The sequence below is a fragment of the Schistocerca gregaria genome, unplaced genomic scaffold, assembly GCF_023897955.1.
Source record: "Schistocerca gregaria isolate iqSchGreg1 unplaced genomic scaffold, iqSchGreg1.2 ptg001023l, whole genome shotgun sequence".
Lineage (NCBI taxonomy): Eukaryota > Metazoa > Arthropoda > Insecta > Orthoptera > Acrididae > Schistocerca > Schistocerca gregaria.
The window spans coordinates 10,001-17,500 of record NW_026062371.1 but is presented as its reverse complement, the minus strand read 5'-3'; the positions used below and the strand labels follow the sequence as shown (position 1 = coordinate 17,500).

At 53.8% G+C, this 7,500-nt stretch overlaps 3 non-coding genes across 3 annotated transcripts in view; all 3 read right to left on the bottom strand.

Annotated features, from left to right (window-relative positions):
• The window catches only part of LOC126327161 (large subunit ribosomal RNA), a 4,222-nt gene extending 2,975 nt beyond the window's left edge, over window positions 1-1,247 (bottom strand). The window contains exon 1 of the ribosomal RNA XR_007561038.1: window positions 1-1,247. This exon is cut by the window's left edge and continues 2,975 nt beyond it. This is a non-coding gene — a ribosomal RNA (large subunit ribosomal RNA).
• A 188-nt stretch (window positions 1,248-1,435) lies between these two features.
• Window positions 1,436-1,590, bottom strand: LOC126327163 (5.8S ribosomal RNA). The gene has a single exon (XR_007561040.1). It is a non-coding gene; the product is annotated as a 5.8S ribosomal RNA (ribosomal RNA).
• A 362-nt stretch (window positions 1,591-1,952) lies between these two features.
• Window positions 1,953-3,845, bottom strand: LOC126327155 (small subunit ribosomal RNA). The gene has a single exon (XR_007561032.1). It is a non-coding gene; the product is annotated as a small subunit ribosomal RNA (ribosomal RNA).
• Between the last annotated feature and the right edge of the window lie 3,655 nt (window positions 3,846-7,500).

Here is a 7,500-nt window from a genome sequence, read left to right as displayed (position 1 = left end):
CTTTCGCCCCTATACCCAGCTCCGACGATCGATTTGCACGTCAGAATCGCTACGGACCTCCATCAGGGTTTCCCCTGACTTCGTCCTGGCCAGGCATAGTTCACCATCTTTCGGGTCCCAACGTGTACGCTCTAGGTGCGCCTCACCTCGCAATGAGGACGAGACGCCCCGGGAGTGCGGAGGCCGCCGCCCCGTGAAGGGCGGGGAAGCCCCATCCTCCCTCGGCCCGCGCAAGGCGAGACCTTCACTTTCATTACGCCTTTAGGTTTCGTACAGCCCAATGACTCGCGCACATGTTAGACTCCTTGGTCCGTGTTTCAAGACGGGTCGTGAAATTGTCCAAAGCTGAAGCGCCGCTGACGGGAGCGATTATTCCGCCCGAGAGCATCCCGAGCCAACAGCGGCGCGGGTCCGGGGCCGGGCCAGGTAGGTCCGTCATCCGGGAAGAACCGCGCGCGCTTGCCGGGAGCCCGAGCGCCCAAAGGGGCGAATCGACTCCTCCAGATATACCGCCGAGCAGCCAGCCAGGACACCGGGGCTCTGCCCAACAGACGCGAACCGAGGCCCGCGGAAGGACAGGCTGCGCACCCGGGCCGTAGGCCGGCACCCAGCGGGTCGCGACGTCCTACTAGGGGAGAAGTGCGGCCCACCGCACACCGGAACAACACGCGATCTAGTGTAGTGGAAAGGCAACCGGACACGACCCCGCCGCGGATTGCTCCGCGCGGGCGGCCGGCCCCATCTGCCGAGGGCGGGGGCCAGTGGCCGGATGGGCGTGAATCTCACCCGTTCGACCTTTCGGACTTCTCACGTTTACCCCAGAACGGTTTCACGTACTTTTGAACTCTCTCTTCAAAGTTCTTTTCAACTTTCCCTCACGGTACTTGTTCGCTATCGGTCTCGTGGTCATATTTAGTCTCAGATGGAGTTTACCACCCACTTGGAGCTGCACTCTCAAGCAACCCGACTCGAAGGAGAGGTCCCGCCGACGCTCGCACCGGCCGCTACGGGCCTGGCACCCTCTACGGGCCGTGGCCTCATTCAAGTTGGACTTGGGCTCGGCGCGAGGCGTCGGGGTAGTGGACCCTCCCAAACACCACATGCCACGACAGGCGGCAGCCTGCGGGGTTCGGTGCTGGACTCTTCCCTGTTCGCTCGCCGCTACTGGGGGAATCCTTGTTAGTTTCTTTTCCTCCGCTTAGTAATATGCTTAAATTCAGCGGGTAGTCTCGCCTGCTCTGAGGTCGTTGTACGAGGTGTCGCACGCCACACCGCCAGCCGGCTGTGCACGCTACCGAGAAAGTACCGGTATGCGAACCGCCAGGCGACGGGCGCGCATCGCACGTTTAAGGAGACGCGGCCGGCCACACAGGCGACCACGACACTCCCACGTCTCCGAAGCGGGACAAACGCCGCGCGCTTCAGTATACGTAGCCGACCCTCAGCCAGACGTGGCCCGGGAACGGAATCCATGGACCGCAATGTGCGTTCGAAACGTCGATGTTCATGTGTCCTGCAGTTCACATGTCGACGCGCAATTTGCTGCGTTCTTCATCGACCCACGAGCCGAGTGATCCACCGTCCTGGGTGATCTTTTCCTTTTCAGTCTCCCACTGTCTCTTTCAAGACAGTAGCATTTGCGGGACTGAGGCGTCTGACGGCCCCTGTTCCACTATTTTTTTTGTGTCCAACGGCCTCACAGCCGATGGGCGTCGTACGGCTCCACACCGGAGCGGACAGGCACTCGGGCGAACGTCATTCAAAACCGGCGCCAGGCGCCAGGTACCGCAGGCCAGCCGCTCCAGAGCTTCAGCGCTCGTACCACACAACAACAACACTTCCGCTAGTTTTGAGAGGCACGCGTGGTTCCGCACGCGGCGCACGGCCACTGCCGTACAGGTAGCGTGTTGCGCGACACGACACGCACATCGAAAGACATGCAGTCTAGTCGGTAATGATCCTTCCGCAGGTTCACCTACGGAAACCTTGTTACGACTTTTACTTCCTCTAAATGATCAAGTTTGGTCATCTTTCCGGTAGCATCGGCAACGACAGAGTCGATGCCGCGTACCAGTCCGAAGACCTCACTAAATCATTCAATCGGTAGTAGCGACGGGCGGTGTGTACAAAGGGCAGGGACGTAATCAACGCGAGCTTATGACTCGCGCTTACTGGGAATTCCTCGTTCATGGGGAACAATTGCAAGCCCCAATCCCTAGCACGAAGGAGGTTCAGCGGGTTACCCCGACCTTTCGGCCTAGGAAGACACGCTGATTCCTTCAGTGTAGCGCGCGTGCGGCCCAGAACATCTAAGGGCATCACAGACCTGTTATTGCTCAATCTCGTGCGGCTAGAAGCCGCCTGTCCCTCTAAGAAGAAAAGTAATCGCTGACAGCACGAAGGATGTCACGCGACTAGTTAGCAGGCTAGAGTCTCGTTCGTTATCGGAATTAACCAGACAAATCGCTCCACCAACTAAGAACGGCCATGCACCACCACCCACCGAATCAAGAAAGAGCTATCAATCTGTCAATCCTTCCGGTGTCCGGGCCTGGTGAGGTTTCCCGTGTTGAGTCAAATTAAGCCGCAGGCTCCACTCCTGGTGGTGCCCTTCCGTCAATTCCTTTAAGTTTCAGCTTTGCAACCATACTTCCCCCGGAACCCAAAAGCTTTGGTTTCCCGGAGGCTGCCCGCCGAGTCATCGGAGGAACTGCGGCGGATCGCTGGCTGGCATCGTTTATGGTTAGAACTAGGGCGGTATCTGATCGCCTTCGAACCTCTAACTTTCGTTCTTGATTAATGAAAACATACTTGGCAAATGCTTTCGCTTCTGTTCGTCTTGCGACGATCCAAGAATTTCACCTCTAACGTCGCAATACGAATGCCCCCGCCTGTCCCTATTAATCATTACCTCGGGTTCCGAAAACCAACAAAATAGAACCGAGGTCCTATTCCATTATTCCATGCACACAGTATTCAGGCGGGCTTGCCTGCTTTAAGCACTCTAATTTGTTCAAAGTAAACGTGCCGGCCCACCGAGACACTCAACAAAGAGCACCCTGGTAGGATTTAAACGGGGTCCGCCTCGGGACGCGAAAGCACCCCTTCGGCTCGCCCCACCGGCAGGACGTCCCACGATACATGCCAGTTAAACACCGACGGGCGGTGAACCAACAGCGTGGGACACAAATCCAACTACGAGCTTTTTAACCGCAACAACTTTAATATACGCTATTGGAGCTGGAATTACCGCGGCTGCTGGCACCAGACTTGCCCTCCAATAGATACTCGTTAAAGGATTTAAAGTGTACTCATTCCGATTACGGGGCCTCGGATGAGTCCCGTATCGTTATTTTTCGTCACTACCTCCCCGTGCCGGGAGTGGGTAATTTGCGCGCCTGCTGCCTTCCTTGGATGTGGTAGCCGTTTCTCAGGCTCCCTCTCCGGAATCGAACCCTGATTCCCCGTTACCCGTTACAACCATGGTAGGCGCAGAACCTACCATCGACAGTTGATAAGGCAGACATTTGAAAGATGCGTCGCCGGTACGAGGACCGTGCGATCAGCCCAAAGTTATTCAGAGTCACCAAGGCAAACGGACCAGACAAGCCAATCCGATTGGTTTTGATCTAATAAAAGCGTCCCTTCCATCTCTGGTCGGGACTCTGTTTGCATGTATTAGCTCTAGAATTACCACAGTTATCCAAGTAACGTGGGTACGATCTAAGGAACCATAACTGATTTAATGAGCCATTCGCGGTTTCACCTTAATGCGGCTTGTACTGAGACATGCATGGCTTAATCTTTGAGACAAGCATATGACTACTGGCAGGATCAACCAGGGAGCTGCGTCAACTAGAGCTGAGCAGCCGGCCGCCCGGGAGTGTGTCCCGGGGGCCCGCGCGAACACGCAAGCGTCCGCTCAATTATTCTGCAAACAGGAGGAGGCCGAGCTCCCCTGCACGATACACCTCGAAACCCTCTCAGGTCCCGGCGGCGCGCAGCGCCGTCCTAGGTACTTGGTCGGTTTCGAGAGAGGCGCAATCGCCCGGAGTTAGGCGAGTAGACGGTTTTAGTGCGAACACCCTTGCTCCCAACTGAGCTTGCCGCTGCCGACAGAGGCCCGGGAGCGTGCTGTCGTGGCATTGCCGGCGGGAGACAACACGCGCCACCTATGGTGACCGGCAGCTCCAACGCCAGCGCCACACAAGGGCAAAGCCCCACTTGGGTGCAGAAGCGAACTCTCCCAGCACAGCGCACGCGCCAACACGTCCGCACAACTGCGATACAAACCACCTGCGAGAACCGCTGGGGCGACCGAGCAGCAGACGGCGTCGCGGCGCCGAGTGCCAGGCGGCGGCGCATCCTCAACGCACACAGTCCTCAATCAGACCAGCACACTGCAGATGTCCACCGCGCTTCGCACCGGGCTCGGCTGAACCAACTTTGGCCGCCAGGCGCCGCGTGCAGGGTGCGCCGCAGCGTAGCTGCGCCGCCTGCCGGGCCCGTCGGCTGGCGCTCCTGCCACTCGGCGCCCCCCACCAGCCGCCTGTTGCGCGTGCGCCCACGCAGCGCGCGGCCAACACGCCGGGCGGCCCCCCTTCACCGGCCGGGAACAGTCCCACCAAGCCACCGCCGCGTATCGCTTCATACCCACATGGGCCTAGTCACGCGTGTGGATGTGGCGGGTACCGCTGAAACAACCGGTTAATAGCTGTACCGATCGTCGCCATCACAGATTCACCTCCAGCGTGAACAACCGCTCAACAACGGATTTCCAGTTCATTTGCGTATCTTGGGCAGTAAACGTAGATGTCCACCTACATTTGCGAATTCAACAATTCTTGCATGCCAGGATGTCATGTGTCACGACACGCTACATCAGACCACATACACACTGCGACATGTGCAGAAGAGAACACGTGGAAGGTGGCCCGCGCACGTATGCGATGTACCTTCCGCGATCCACTGTCAACCGGCATCTGCGGCATGTCCCAGATATGGAACGCGGTCCACCAGGGTAGCACTTTGTGTGAGGCAATACGACAAAGTCGGAATACACGCGTCACTACATCAGACGGCTCACGCTGACCTGACCTGACCTGACTCACCGCACCACCACCCCCAGCGACCCAGGGTGACATACAATGCGTTCGTACGTTCCTCCCACACGCCTCTACGGCGTACCACAGTGCAACCTAGCTGTTATTGGGAGACGAGACAAGTAGCATCAAGCACAACATATGGAAATTGAGATTCGACACCGTTGGGCACAGCCAGCGTACGGTCACACGTATCACACTACTTCACTCTGTACGTAACGACCGATGATCGGTACAGCGTGTGGGTTACGCGTACGACATCAGCGGACAATGGACACAGACCATACCACGACGTACACTGAGGGCGTCGACATCTGAATGCAACTGAACAGCTGCGAGGCTCATTTAACACTCAAACGCCAGACCGACCAGCTTGAGAGGACAGAGACACAAAGAGGGGGACAGAGGGGGACAGAGGGGGGGGAGGGGGGGGGTCGGCGATATAGTCCTATTGCAGTACAATTGACAGTGGATAGCAGGAATATGTGGAAAGTAAGCAACACTCGCAAGACATCTACATGAGGATAACAACGACACCAGAGATTCCGAGCAGTGAACTATGTTAGGCAAAGGGACAACGTGGGTTAGGTTAAGGGACAACGTGGGTTAGGTTAAGGGACAACGTGGGTTAGGTTAAGGGACAACGTGGGTTAGGTTAAGGGACAACGTGGGTTAGGTTAAGGGACAACGTGGGTTAGGTTAAGGGACAACGTGGGTTAGGTTAAGGGACAACGTGGGTTAGGTTAAGGGACAACGTGGGTTAGGTTAAGGGACAACGTGGGTTAGGTTAAGGGACAACGTGGGTTAGGTTAAGGGACAACGTGGGTTAGGTTAAGGGACAACGTGGGTTAGGTTAAGGGACAACGTGGGTTAGGTTAAGGGACAACGTGGGTTAGGTTAAGGGACAACGTGGGTTAGGTTAAGGGACAACGTCGGTTAGGTTAAGGGACAACGTGGGTTAGGTTAAGGGACAACGTGGGTTAGGTTAAGGGACAACGTGGGTTAGGTTAAGGGACAACGTGGGTTAGGTTAAGGGACAACTTGAGTTAGGTTAAGAGACAACTTGAGTTAGGTTAAGGGACAACTTGAGTTAGGTTAAGGGACAACTTGAGTTAGGTTAAGGGACAACTTGAGTTAGGTTAAGGGACAACTTGAGTTAGGTTAAGGGACAACTTGAGTTAGGTTAAGGGACAACTTGAGTTAGGTTAAGGGACAACTTGAGTTAGGTTAAGGGACAACTTGAGTTAGGTTAAGGGACAAATTGAGTTAGGTTAAGGGACAAATTGAGTTAGGTTAAGGGACAAATTGAGTTAGGTTAAGGGACAAATTGAGTTAGGTTAAGGGACAAATTGAGTTAGGTTAAGGGACAAATTGAGTTAGGTTAAGGGACAAATTGAGTTAGGTTAAGGGACAAATTGAGTTAGGTTAAGGGACAACTTGAGTTAGGTTAAGGGACAAATTGAGTTAGGTTAAGGGACAACTTGAGTTAGGTTAAGGGACAACTTGAGTTAGGTTAAGGGACAACTTGAGTTAGGTTAAGGGACAACTTGAGTTAGGTTAAGGGACAACTTGAGTTAGGTTAAGGGACAACTTGAGTTAGGTTAAGGGACAACTTGAGTTAGGTTAAGGGACAACTTGAGTTAGGTTAAGGGACAACTTGAGTTAGGTTAAGGGACAACTTGAGTTAGGTTAAGGGACAACTTGAGTTAGGTTAAGGGACAAATTGAGTTAGGTTAAGGGACAAATTGAGTTAGGTTAAGGGACAAATTGAGTTAGGTTAAGGGACAACTTGAGTTAGGTTAAGGGACAAATTGAGTTAGGTTAAGGGACAAATTGAGTTAGGTTAAGGGACAACTTGAGTTAGGTTAAGGGACAACTTGAGTTAGGTTAAGGGACAACTTGAGTTAGGTTAAGGGACAACTTGAGTTAGGTTAAGGGACAACTTGAGTTAGGTTAAGGGACAACTTGAGTTAGGTTAAGGGACAACTTGAGTTAGGTTAAGGGACAACTTGAGTTAGGTTAAGGGACAAATTGAGTTAGGTTAAGGGACAAATTGAGTTAGGTTAAGGGACAAATTGAGTTAGGTTAAGGGACAACTTGAGTTAGGTTAAGGGACAACTTGAGTTAGGTTAAGGGACAACTTGAGTTAGGTTAAGGGACAACTTGAGTTAGGTTAAGGGACAAATTGAGTTAGGTTAAGGGACAAATTGAGTTAGGTTAAGGGACAACTTGAGTTAGGTTAAGGGACAACTTGAGTTAGGTTAAGGGACAACTTGAGTTAGGTTAAGGGACAACTTGAGTTAGGTTAAGGGACAAATTGAGTTAGGTTAAGGGACAAATTGAGTTAGGTTAAGCGATAATCTGGTACAGCCACAGTTAGGTTAAGCGATAATCTGGT